The sequence below is a fragment of the Rhinolophus sinicus genome, linkage group LG04 (genome assembly GCF_036562045.2).
Source record: "Rhinolophus sinicus isolate RSC01 linkage group LG04, ASM3656204v1, whole genome shotgun sequence".
In the NCBI taxonomy this organism is placed as follows: domain Eukaryota; kingdom Metazoa; phylum Chordata; class Mammalia; order Chiroptera; family Rhinolophidae; genus Rhinolophus; species Rhinolophus sinicus.
Genome location: NC_133754.1, coordinates 92,212,750 through 92,227,008, shown reverse-complemented (window position 1 = coordinate 92,227,008; position 14,259 = coordinate 92,212,750). Strand labels below are relative to the sequence as shown.

The 14,259-nt window shown below is 39.5% G+C and overlaps 1 protein-coding gene across 3 annotated transcripts in view; it reads right to left on the bottom strand.

The window, feature by feature from the left end:
* Nucleotides 1–3,660, bottom strand: part of SMAD9 (SMAD family member 9) — an 81,786-nt gene extending 78,126 nt beyond the window's left edge. For 2 of the 3 annotated variants that reach the window (XM_074330010.1, XM_074330012.1), the window contains exon 1: nt 3,526–3,660. The gene's annotated coding sequence lies outside the window, so the exon portion shown is untranslated. Of the gene's footprint in view, nt 1–2,136; nt 2,688–3,525 lie in introns of those variants that run through there. The other variant, XM_074330011.1, reaches the window with a different exon arrangement.
* Between the last annotated feature and the right edge of the window lie 10,599 nt (nt 3,661–14,259).

Genomic DNA, 14,259 nt, shown 5'->3' with positions numbered 1-14,259 from the left:
GGATCATCTTTGGAGAAGAAATAAATTAGCACATCAGTAACTTCATACAAGACAAGATGTGGCAGGAATGGGAAATGCAAAGAGCCACAGGAGCTCCAAGGACACCTGGGATAAGGGTCATCAGAGAAAGGTCTGGGAAGGCAGCCCTGGCCAGGGCCATAAAAGACCAGGAAGATGCTGAGTCTGAGGTTCTGGTGAGAGGCAGGGAAGCAGGAAAAGCCTAGCTCTAGGCCTCAGCCCGAGTAAAGGTGCAGAAGAGAGGAAAGACAGGATATGCGTGGAAAATTATAATTCATATTTTAATTGCAGCATAAAATATGGAAGGAGTGGGAAGATAAGCCTGGAAAGGTGGTCTGGGTCAGCCTGAGGCTGTATGTGGTACCTGGGCTGGCTCGGGTGGAAGTGTCGGGACACAGTCCACCGGCAAAGTGAACATCCCGCTTTCACGGGGATGACAGCTCCTAACGCTAACAACTATCTGAAATCTCAACAACCTTAGTTAGTATATGTTCCTTAAGAGATAGAATTTATAGGAATATTAATTTTAAAAGATTAGTTTATTGCCAAGTGATATTTGTTTTTTGTTTTGTCCCTATTCATGATGTGGACAGTCACTAGGTAAACTGTAAAAAAAAAAATCACTGAAGTACGCTTACTGTTATAACTACTATGAATTTACTGCTTGCTTTTTTTTTTTTAACTTAGAATAACTTTTCAACTTACTAGCAATAGTAACCAAGGAAATATAAATCCAACAGTCTAGAATTACAACTATTAGAAGAGATTCTTGCTTTCAATGTTTACTGTTTTATTCTGGACACTTCCCTGTTTTGAATTCCTCTCTAAATGTTACGAGCAGCAGTACACAGAAAATGGGCCCTTAAGCTTCATTAGAGCTCTATAATTTAATGTAGTATGTTTTGCAAATTTAAAAAAAAAAACTTCTTTAGTTTTCATACGCTTTACCTTCCCTTAAATCAGAATACATCCTGTTGCTAAGTATTAGTTTGGACATATTATAGCAGAATGTGATGAAATTTCTGTTCTATTTATTGTAGAAGGAATGTCGGATATAAACCAGTTAGTTGCCTAAGTGCTATAGTGACCACTTATTAAACACATCTCTCCACTTTGGCAAAGGCATTTGCACTCTCATTAATCAGAATTAAAACTATTTGTAAAACTGAAAATAAGTATTTTAATCTTTATAAAATAATATCTTGACAGATTTTTTTTCCTCCTCCAACCTACCACATGATTAACAAGAATCAACAAGTTTACCAGTTGTTTATTACTTATAGATATCCTTGGCAATGTTTCATTAAAAAAACAAAGCTCTTCTTTCTAATTCCTTGTCTTAGGCAATCAGAGATGCAGTAGTTGACATTTGTGAATATTTTCTGATTATTCATTAACTGGGGATATATAAGTGAAATAAAAAGATTTTAAGGGGAGAAAAGTCAAATAGCTCAATAGCTTATGCTGACTGTCACTGTCATATTAATGACAAAGGCGTGAGAATTGTAAGGTTTAACCTAAAGTTTAACCTAAAATTTATTTGTATCTTTGATGTTTAGTAAATGCTGTGCTGGTGAAAAATGAGTTTGCTCAGATCAAGAATATGTTGGCATTCTCTTAAACATAGCTTGAAACCACAGAGCCGAACCATAAAACAACTCTGACAAAGATAGCCAGTCAAGCATAAAAATGGGAGTTGGTTGTGTCAGAACAGATTAAGAGGTGGAAGGTTGTCTGTTAAAAAGACAGTTGTCTTGCCATCAGTTAAGGCAATTATTATCACTAGGTTATTTTTATTATTTGAAACTTCTGTCATATTATATTTAAAATGCTCCGTATTTATAAACTATTACATCATTTTCTTATCTGCAGTGTCCTTCTTGGATAACCACAAACTTGAAATCGGTCCAAAATCATGTTCATGGTTTCCTACAAGCATAGGAAAAAATCACTTATTTAATTGTCCATTTGGAGTTAGGAGAATGTTTGGGTTTTACTTTTACTTCCTTTTTAAATATAGATCGCTATTTTTAAAATGTAAACATCCAATGGCATTCCCACACACCGACAGGAATCCTAAAGCAGAAGATAAGCCTGTAATATTACCATTTCACTCACCCAGGATGCCCCAAATGATCCGCTTGGTTATGGCCAAGGATGTAGTATTATTAAATGCCTTAGGACTTCCAAAAGATCACGCGAGAAATCAGGCAAGGCACTGAAAAGGTACTTGTTAAGGTGGATTCATTAAAAACAATCACAGTGTCCTGAGGGTGTGTATCTAACTGTGAATTACTCTGTTGCCCGGAAAATAAGACCAGGTCTCACATTAATTTTTGCTCCAAAAGACGCAGTAGGGCTTATGTTCAGCGGATGTCATCCTGAAAAATCATGCTAGGGCTTATTTTCCTATTAGGTCTTATTTTCTTAAAAACACTGTACTGGGTAAAGAATTTACATGCAATTTTATTCCAACACTAGATTTATATCATTTGTAGGTTATTTCTCAGGGGTGCCAGTTCTAGCTCAGAGACAAAGTCAACAGAATATTTCTAAAGTGTCATTTCAATTCTACACAGTCAAGGGTGGGAGGAGGAAGGAATAGTAACGGGAAGACTTGTCAGCGATTAGCCCTCCATAAAAATGTTTTCCTCGCGCTCCTCCTTCCGATCACAATGCTGGCGTCAGTCAGTCTCCAGTATCTGTTCCCCACCTCGCCCCCCTCCCCTCTGCGGAGAGCTGGCACCGAATGGCAGGCGAAGAAAAAGACAAACATCCCAGCTCCCGACACAAACCAAGCGCTAGCCCAGAGACACTAGAACAGCATTCCTAACTTTCTTCCTCCACCCCACCCCCTCACTTCGCGTGCCTCAAAGGTAGCAGAGTAAAAAGTCTATGACACAGAAAGCCAGGGAGACCAGCTGAGTCACAATTACTATCACTGTCCTCTCCCCACTCCGGCCACAACAAACGTTTACTCGGCTCCGGGTCCGGGTCTCCGCGGGGCCCATCCACGGTACTCGGCCCCCGTGTGGTGCCCAGACCCGGGAGCGAAGAGCGAGCGCGCGTCCCTGCCCACACCCTGGGCCACAGCCCTGCACGGCCGGAGTCCCGGTCGTGGGACAAGCATCCTCTGACAGGTCCCAGGTGCCTGCAGCCGAGCGTGCGGCCTCGAGGAGGGCGCGCGGCCAACTCCTCGGAGCTGTCCCCTCGGGCTCCTCGCCCACCCCACCCACTCCCATCCAAACAGGCTCCACCAAGAAACCCGGAGACCGAGAGTACAAATAAACCAAGCCACACACCAAGAGCCCCAAAGACTTCCTTGTGGAAGAAAAACTTAGCCGCACACGCACACACACACGCACGCACTCGTCCGACGCGCGCCAGGGAGGGCATCTCTTACCTGTCCCCACGGTGCCACTCATCCCTCCCCCCTCCCCAGGTCTGGCTGCCCCCCGCCCCCCGCGGTGGGTCCCCGGCAGCCCGCTCCGAGCGCTGCGCACTCACGGCCTGGCTGCGCGCGCCCGGCGGCTGCAGGGCCCGGCGGCGGCGGCGGGGACCGAGACAGCGGCTGCAGCGGCGGCGGCGGCCCCAGCCGGCGTCAGTCAGACTGGAGCCGCGAAGCCTCATCGCCCGTATTAGTGCGCGGACCTGGAAAGCGGCCAGCAGCCCTGCTCGCGGGCCCGCCCCCGCCCGCCGCTGCCGCGCGCCGGAGCCGCTCCCCGAGCCCGCGCCGAGGGGGAGCGCGGCCCGCTCCGCGGCCACGTGCGCGGAAACTTGCGCTGGGGGCGCCGCGCAGGGGCCGGCGCGCCGTGGCCCCCAGCCCTGGCTGTCTTCTCCGTCCTCCTGAACACCCCAGGCTCGTCTCTGTCCGCCAGCAGGTCCCGCTCGGGGACCACGGTGGGTCACCTCTCATCTATCTCTCTCCCCAGCCACCCCACCTGGAGCCCAAGGCCGAAGGAGGGTTGTTACCCGAGTATGAGGCACAGGACCAACAAATCGTTTTGGAAACCCCCCTGAGCCACTCTGACATGTTTGTGGGCTCTCATGGTTACTGTTACTTGCCGTTTGTTCCTGATTAGCTTTTCAGAGTAAAGGGGATCCTTACACCCATGGACAGCGCCAGAGCAGCTGGTTTTGCACTGGCGTAGGCAGAAGAAAATCTAATCACTCTGAGTGGTGAGTGGTGGTTAAAACTAGTCATGTAATTATTTGGATTATCATTTCCTTATGCGTATTTATTTGCTTAACAGCCATGTAACATATAATATATCTAATCTAATAAAGATACAACCTATGGGCACTGAGCAACGTTAATGTACAACCTTCTTGCCTCAGGGCCTGGCTATCCCCTAGGTAGCCTGCCTTTTGAGGTCACTGAGGAGTCCTAAAACTCACTCAGAATATGTTTAGGAAGTGCTACCAACATCCTGATGGCTTCACAGAAAAGGCATTTACTGCAGAGGTGTAAGTAGAATAAAGCCACATAGGACAGTATTCAGTTGCTCTTGTGCATAGAAAAATTAGACCTCAAAAGGCCCTAATCCCCCTTGAAATGTAAACGCAAAGCCTTGTGTTTAACTGCTTTTTCTGCTTCTCAAAGCACTGGGCTTTCTTCCCGTCGCACATGCCATTTTTGCATTATCATACTGTTGTAGTTGAGCAATGACCTTGTTTAAAACAGCACTTGTAGAAGAACCTTAAACTGGAATTTAAATCATCTTTCTACACCTGACCCATTTACCTCTGCTCCAGGCTAGGTGTTAAGGTTGAGACTGTTCTGGGTGTGAAACACCAGGAAACATTTGGACTGCTAAAAGCAGGGACAAAAGATTGTCCCTGGTCTGCAGTTTTATTGCAAGTAAACTAATTAGGTCCTCAGAATTGGTATTTTGTGGATCACTTTTTCAAAAAATATTGTTAGGAAAGGAAATGGCCCAGTCACTATCTCAGTTCCCTTCTCTTATGTGCATTAGAAAGTATAGAGAACACCATGTGGAGCAAGGAATTATAAGTTCTGCTCCTGGCATGGAGTCTTTAAATTCACAGAATTCTCCTGGCTTTTGGCAGGACTTGCATTTACAGATTCCTTGAGTGTGTGTAGTCTGCTTTTTTTCTGTACATTCCCATTTACATACCAAGAAATTTTGGCACCTAAAAGTTAGCATGTCACTTACACAATTCCTATCATTTATTCCTCAAATCTACGTACCACAGAAAGTTAATCCATTATACTCGAGAACAATTAAGACCTAGTGAATTCCAAAAAGAAGAAAATGCCTGCTCTGGGAAAGAAGGCTCAGTGCTGAAACTCCATTTTGCAGAAGTTGGCTATCCTTGTAATAGGAAATCCAGACTCTTTGCTTTATTTTTTTTCTTTTTCTTGATTTGCTGCAATTTTACTGCTTGTTAGAACTTCCACCAAAAAACTAAATAATGGAAATCATATGAGGGGTGAGACTGAGTAACAGGTTGTGATTTGGTGGAACCTCCAGTAGTAAAATTTTGGAAACTAAGCTCCTCCTTTTCTAAACTATAAAGCCTTTGTGCAACATGAGCTCCTGCAGCCTATAAAACAGCTTCCTTTCCCATGAGAGGGTCAGTTCTTTTCACTTGTCTTATGCCCAGCATAGAGCAAGCTTCAGTCAGTCTATAGTAATCCAGAGATGCAAAGATTCTGCTTTGTACATCTGTTGTACCTTCTGTTCAATCTAGCATTATAATGGTTCCACTTAGAGATCCTACCATTTCTAGTCTCCTTCCTGCATTTCATCTGTAACTCTGTCCTAAGTTTGCACATTTTCTACCTCCCTATCGAACTTTCCTTCAAGAGCCATCATTCATTCCATAACCATTATAGAACACTTTCCTGAGTGCCAGGTGCCTGAACTGACCATATGGACACAGAGTACTGGCTCCCAATAAACTCAATCTCACTAGGAGAGACACACATACCAATGATTGTCACATAACTTCGTGTGTCATTTAGAGGTAGGCAGAGGGGAGGTGAACTTTCACCTATACCTTGAGAAGTGAGAATGAATGCCTACCACCCAAAGAACCCCACCCCCACCCCAGTCATAGTGGATTCAGCTCTGTGGGTGCCAGCTTCTCTTCAGTGCAGGCTGGATTTCAGACCCCCTGGTCAGGCTGTCTGACGCAGGCACAACTTGCACAATCATAAAGGCAGCCCCAAATGCTTACTATATGCAAAATTCCTTCAGCTTTTGAATATGAAAACAGTTTTCCTAAGAGAACTGTCAAACTCGGATAAATAAGAAAATAATTTACAAGGTAGGACAACACCAGATAAGTGCTGTGTGGTTGCTGCAAGGGAACAATGGGGCATCTTGTTTTAGTGGTGAAGCGTGACAGCTGTCTGGTGCTGTGAGATTGTCCTGCCAGGACCTGACTTATCTCATCTCATGTCACCCTTCATGACATCCCAGGGAATGAGAATTATTGCCCCCATTTAACAGTTGAGGAGCCTGAAGCTTAATGAAACATCCTGTGATCATGGTGAACTCATTTAACTCATTTACGAGTTTTAGGAGGCTTTTTTTTTTTTAAGATTCTTTGGGATTTTCTGTGTGGACAATCATGTCATCTGCTAACACAGATAGTTTTATTTATTCTTTTCTGTATTTGTTTTCTTGCCTTATTGCACTAACTAGAACTTCTAGCACTCTGTTGAATAAGAATGGTGACAGTAGACATCCTCACCTTCCTGACCTTGGATAAAAGCATTCACTTCTTTTACTGTTGAGTATAATGTTATCTGTAGTTTTTATGTAGATGTACTTTATCAAGTTGAGGAAGTTACCCACTATTCATGTTTTTCTGAGGATTTTTATCACAAATGGATGTCAAACTTTTCAAATTTGTTTTCTGAAATAATTGATATGCATACCTAATTTTTCTCCTTTATCCTGTTAATATGATGTATTATATTGATTGATTTCAAATATCAAGTCAGCCTTGCATCCCTATAAAAAGCCACACTTGGTCATAATGTATATATTTTTTTTATATATTGAGAATTCTATTTGCTAATATTTTATTAAGGATTTTGTGTTTATATTCTCGAGGGATATTGGTATATAATTTTGTTTGTACTTTTTTTTGTCAGGTTTTAATATCAAGGTAATACTTCATAAAGTGATTTGTGAAGTGTTCCTCCTCTTCATTTTCTGGAAGAGTGTATGTAGAATTGGTGTTAATTCTTTAAATGTTTTGTATAATTTTCCAGTGAAACTATCTGAGCCTGGAGAGTCATTTGGGGAGGTTTAAAATTTCGTATTCAATTCTCTTAATAGTTTAGGGCTATTTAAATTATCTATTTCATAGGTGAGTTATAGTATGTGATTTTTCCAGGATAAATCTAGTTCATCTAAGTTGCCAAATTCATATGTATAGAATTGTTTGTAGTATTCCGTTATTACCTTTTTGATGTCTGCAAAGTCTGTAGTGATATCTTCTCTCTTACTCTTGATGTTGATAATTGTGTCTTCTCTCCTATTTTTTTTGTCAGTCTTGCCACGGGTTTGTCAGTTTTCTTGATTCTTTCAGAGAGTCAGCTCTCTGTTTCATTGATTTTCTCTATTGTTTTTCTGTTTTCAATTTTATTGATTTCTGCTCTTTCGTTTCTTCTGCTTGCCTTGGATTTATTTTGCTTTCCTTTTTCTAGGTTCTTGAGGTGAAGCTTAGATTATTGATCTGAGATTTTTCCTTTTTTCTAGTGTATGAACTTAGTACTATAAATTTACCGTGCAGCACTACTTTGGCTGTTCTCTCACAAATTTTGATATGTTGTATTTTCATTTTCATTCATTTCAGTATATTTTTAAAAATTTCACTTGAGACTTCCTCTTTGACCCATAGATCATTTAGAAGTCTGATGTTTAGTTTCCAAGTGGGTGGAGATTTCCTGTTATATTTTTGCTATTTAATTCTAGTTTGATTCGATTGTGTCTGGGGAGCACATTGTATGGTTTCAGTTCTTTTAAATTTGTTTATGAATGTTTTGTGACACAAGATCTGATCTATCTTGATAAATGTTCCCACGGATACTTGAAAACAATGTATATTCTGCTGTTGTTTGGTAGTTTTCTATAAATGCCTAATGATTGATGGTGTTGTTTTATACTATATTCTTACTGATTTTCTGTGTAGTTTTTTTTCTTAATTATTTGTTGACAAAGTAGTATTGAAGTCTTCAACTATAATTTGTCTGTTTTTCTTCCCAGTTCTGTCAGTTTTGCTTCACATATTTTGAACTCCTTTGTTTTGGGTATATACATTTAAGATTTTTATGTCTTCTTGGTGGATTGGGACTTTTTAATTATTATATAATGTCCTCCTTTGTCTCTGGTAGTTTTCTTTAATCTAAAGTCTATTTTAACTGATATGATAGCCACTTATGCTTTCCTTTGATTAAGGTTTGTATGATATATCTTTTTTTTCAATCTGCCTATAGTTATATTTGTAGTTTCTTATAAACAGCATATAGTTGAATTATGTTTTTACATTCTGCCAATCTCTGTCTTTTACTTGTTGAATTTAGACCATTTACATTTAGTGTAATATATTATTGATATGTTAGGGCTTAAGTCTGCCATTATATTTTTTACTGTATGGTTCTGTTTTTTGTTTTGTTTTGTCTTTTGGTCTTTTCCTGCTGCCTTGTGGGTTATTTGAACAAATTTTAGAATTTCACTTTGTTTTATAGTCATGCACTGCTTAACTATAGGAATATGTTCTTAGAAATGTGTTGTTAGCAATTTTGTCATTGTGTGAAGTTCATACAGTTTACTTACACAAACCTAGATATTATAACTTCCTACACACCTACACTATATGGTACAGCCTATTGCTCCTACGCTACAAATCAAAGTAACATCAGCAGCACGTTACTGTGCTGAATACTGTAGGCAATTGTAACACAATGGTAAGCACAAGAGCAAATAATGCAATCAAGAAGGATGGTAAACAAACGATGTATGAGGCTGCTGCTGGAGTGACATGGCATACTGTTTTACTGCAAACTTTTTTGTTTTATAAGTAGAAAGAGTGCACTATAAAAATGATAGAAAGTATAGTATAGTAAATATGTAAACTTGAAACATAGTCATTTATTATCATTATCAAGCATTATGTCCCATACATAATGTATGTGCTATAGTTTTATATGACTGGCATCACAGTAGGTTTGTTTACATCGGCATCACCACAAACATGTGAGTAATGCATTGCACTCCGACGTTGGGATGGCTATGATGTCAGTAGGCGATAGGAATTTTTCAGCTCCATTATAATTTTATAGACCACCATCATATATATGGTTCGTCGTTGACTGAAATGTCATTATGTGGCACATGACTGTATCTATAGTATTTTTGAGTATATATTTTTGTATAGCTTTTTTTTTCAATGATTGTTCTAAGTATTACATTATATATATATAACTTATCACAGTCTGCTGTGGTGTTATTTTACCAGTTGGAGGGAAGTAAAGAAATCTTACCTCCATTTTTGTCTCTTTACCTTTCCTCATTTATAATATAATTGTCTTCTCTATTTCCTTTACGTACATTTAGAATCACATCAGTGTTATAACATTTGCTTCCACCAGGAAACATAATTTTAGAAATCCAGAGAAGAAAGTCTATTATATTTACCAATATTTTTTATTTATTATGTGCTTCTTCCTACCTAATATCCCAAGGTTTCTTCTTTTATTATTTTATTTCTATTTAGAGAACTTTGTTTAGCCATTCTTTTAGGGTAGATGTGTGAATTTCCAATTCTATAAGCTTTCCTTCATCTGAGATTATCTTGATTTCCTCTTCATTCTTCAAGGGATTTTTTTTTTTTTTTCTGAATATAAGATTCTCTGTTGGCAGTTCCTTTCTTTTAGCATTTGAAAAACATTGTACCACATCTTTCTAATCTCCATGGTTTCTGATTATCAATTCACTGTCATTCTAATTGTTTTCCCCTGTAGGCAAGCTGTCATTTTTTTCTGGTGTCTTTCAAGATTTTTTCTATCTTTAGTTTTTGAAGTTGAATTATGATGTGTTTGGTGTGGATTTCTTTGAGTTTATCCTGTAAGGGACCTGAATCTGTAGGTCTATGTCTCTTTCCAACTTTGGGGAGTTTTCAGCCATTATTTCTTCACATACTTTTTCAGCTCTTCAAGGGACTCTGATGAAACTGATGTTAAATCGTTTTATAGTCCCACAGGTTCCCCAGGCTACATTGTTGTTTTTTTCCCCCTTCAATTCTACTTTCTCTGTTGATCAGATTGAGTAAATTTCCATTTGGTTCTTGTTGGTATCTTCTTTTTCTTTGTGAGACTTTCTTTTTTTTTCATTTGTTTTAAGCATGCTGGTAATTGCATTAAAGCGTTTATGTGATGGTTGCTTTAAAATCATTGTCAGATAATTCTAGCATCTCTGTAATCTCAGTGATGTCTTTTTTTTAATTGTCTTTTGATTGTCCTTTTTCATTGAAGTTGAAATTGACGACTGATTTTGACTTTGAAACCTGGACATTTTTTATTAGGTGCTGAAACTCTGGGTCTTATTTAACCCTTATGCTTTAGCTGCCTTTTTCTGACACTATTCCAGCAGGGGAAGGGGGTGCACCTCCTTGTTATATGCCAGTTGGAGGTGTAAGTATAGGGTCCCTACTTGGCCTCCATTGACACCAAACAGAAGGGGGACTACTTATTATGTTGGGCAGGGGTGGGAGTTCTGGCTTACTACATAGTCTTCATTGCCATTGCAGTGGGGGTGGCCTCATTACTGCTGGTCTGCTGGAGTCAGTGAGGCCTCCTCTGACACGACCCCAGTGGGGAGGGGTGAATTAGCTTGTTACTGCAGGGTGGGAGTGAAGGTCCTGGCTCCTCTAATGATCTCCATTGATGTCATGAGGTGGAGGACTCTTTACTGGTTGGTGGGGATGAAAGCCCTGCTTCCTATTTGTTCTCTGACATCACCCTGGTAAGGGTGTTCGAGTGTTATTACAGCCTCGTGAGAATGCGAGTAGGCTCCCTACTCTGCCATTGCTGTGGGGTCACCGTTTTTCCTGTAGTGTTTGCTTGGAGTACAGCAGTTACAGCATAAAGGTTTTCTGTTTTGCCTGTCTTGCCCCTTTCTTGGTTCTTTGGCAAAGGAGAGAGGCATTTGCAGGGTGTTTTGTTTGTTTTGTTTTTTGTTTTGTTTTTATCTGTGCCCATTGATATTTTCAGGTTGTCCACTTCAGCTCCAAGTCTAGGATACATGAGACAAAAAGAAAACCCGAGGAACTCACTGTCTCGTCAGTCTTTGTGTCTCAAGGTCCCTAGACAATCTTCTTTCTTCTTAGCACCTTTTGGAGTTTATTTATGCTTGTTTTACGTATACTGTTCAGGGCTTTTAGTTGTACTTAGCAAGGGCGATAGGGAGAAGTACATTTACTACATCTTCCCAGATATGGAAATCCTTACATTAATTTTGGTTTTTGTCATTGTATAATTATCTTGATTTAGCTGACCCTTCCGTTAAAATTTCTGAGAAAAATATCTCTTTAGATCTCAAGGAATACAGTGCAAAATATGAATGAGTAGGACCGCTGTTTTCACTTTATTTCGGAATGACACAGACCAAAAGAAGCTGAGAGGATATACTCATAAACCATCTTCCCTGATAGAGATGATGCTACTTTCATCTTTCATTGAAGTGGTACATTGTGCATGGAGAGCCCCAGAGGAATACAAAAATTCAGAGAAAACTTTCCTAATTTTGAACTGCGAAGATTTACCCTTCCTCAGAACATATCTGGCTCTTGATCTTACATTATTTGATTTGTTATAAAGTGTTTCACATTTTCTTTTCTGAGTACAGTATTTCAGGGTAGGCATCTGTTTTGTGTAGAATGGCTATTGATTTCCTCCTAATTGTATAGTAAATCTACCAACAATACTTGGAATCTAGGCATTCAATATGTACTCACTGAGTAAATGAAGGAATGAACGAATGATTTATAAAACATATTTTCTTCTAAAGATTTGACTATATCTATTGTTACTTTAAGGACTTACACTTTCTCTTCAATTTTGTTTTGAAGGATTCAAATTTAAAATCATATCACTGGATGGTTGGGGCATGTTTTATGGGCACTACGTGTCTTGGGGCTTTGGTTTTGCCGTCTGTGATCTGATAGTAGAATGAGTTGCACTGATAGTCACCTACTCTCCACCTTCCCCTCTCTCTCTCTCTCACAGATTTGCACTTACATCTTATTACTGTAGACATTCATGGGTGAGAGGTAGTATACATACCTAAATTTTCCTAGGAGCATTTCTGAGGTACATTGTGATACTACCCAGAAAAGGACCACTGCTGCCACTCTCGGTCCTTTCTCTGCCCTCATGTCTTTCTACAGGACTCTTTTGATGTAGCACTGGAAGCGGATTTCCCTGACTCACACTGCCACTGATTTTTCTGGAGCCCTTGCACTACCCCATCAGACCCTCTTTGGTGGGGGAAGTTGCCTGCAGGCTCCACAGAGAACACAGTGAGGTGTAAACCCTCTGCTGCTGTGCCTGAGTTTTCATTGGGATTCCCAGAGGTTATGAGTAGAGATAGGTATTTCCCTGGCGTTCCCACGTGGAACATGGAGAACAATTTCTCCACAGAGTGTTGCAAAGCATAACTAGGTTTTACTGCCGACTAGTACAGAGTAGTTTGGTTATACTATAGCCATATTATTCGTGTTTCAGACTGCTCTGAACCATCCTTTCTCACACTATTTTCATGAGGAAATGTCTTCTGGGTTCCAAACGATTGATTTATGTGCTGGCTGAATGAAACTCACTTGTAAACTGAAGATGCACTGAACACTTCTAGGCATATATGGCTATGTGGTTCTACAGGTGAGATTTGAGTTTGAAGGCATCATACCCTTAAAAAGCAAAATCCTCAGAGGGCAGTGAGAGGATCTGTTTTGCTTGCCCTTGTAGAGCACTCTATCACTATGTCAAGTGATTGTGGGATGGGTTTCAAATAAAGAAAATACAGCATACAGAAAGAAAACCTAGATAGAATAAAATCTGGGAAGGTATTACTTTTTGTGACTATCAAAATACTAACTGGAGTGTTACTCAAAATCAGTGAATTACAAATGTTTCACTCAGAGTCCTTTATTGGATTAACATAATAAAATCATTACTTTGTGGATCTCATGCTTTTGAGATTGTGCAAAATCAAAGCAACCCACTGGACTACTTCTTCAGGGGATTTAGCTATCCGTAAAATGGATAACCTCATGCGTGTAGTTTTTTTTGTTTTTGATAAATGAATTGAAATAGTAGCATTAGCTAAACATTTGGGAAACCTTTATTAAACAATCAGAATTTAGGATGCTATGGAGACACACAAATACAAGGCAAGATTTCTACTTATTATATTTATCTACTTATATTATATACTCTATTTATATTAATTTTTGCTCAAAAGACGCATTAGAGCTGATGGTTGGGTTAGGTCTTATTTTCGGGGAAACATGGTATGAATGCTGACAACTATAGACAGAATTACAGATGTCCAGAAGCATCGTCCAGATGTGATCTCAAATCAGATAAACTCCATATATAAATATTCTGTAAGAACAAGTCAGAGGTGGAAAATAAATGGTCAAGTTCTCTGATGGTAACGAGATTATACTCAGTTTTAATCATGCCCCATGATCCTTTGTTTCCTATTTTTTATTTCAGGAGAAGCATGACTACTGGCTACTTGTGTGATCTTGGGCTAAGCCTAGTTCTTCATTTGTGAGGTGTGGATAATTTGATCAAACTGAATAATGCATGTAAAATTTTTATCACAGTTCTTTGCACACAGTAAAATGATAGTAGTTGGTATTTTTGTTATTGCTGTGGCTGCTTATTTTTGTTAGCAGGCTCTGTAATATCAAGTTAAACTACCTTTTCTCTCACAGTCTGTCTCATTCTATAATATACATACTATACTGTTAACTTCAATGAATCTGCTTAGAAAGGTAAATTGGTATCAAGGATATTAGAAACCTTTCTTAATAGTGTTCATGGATGAACTACATAAAACGTATTGACACGATCCCTCTACATTTCTGTGTTTCAAATATGCATTCTTATCACTAGCTTACAAAGAACAATACTTTTATTGTCTTATAATTCCATTAAGGATTTTACTTTTGGTTCAAGGCTTATAAATTCTTGTA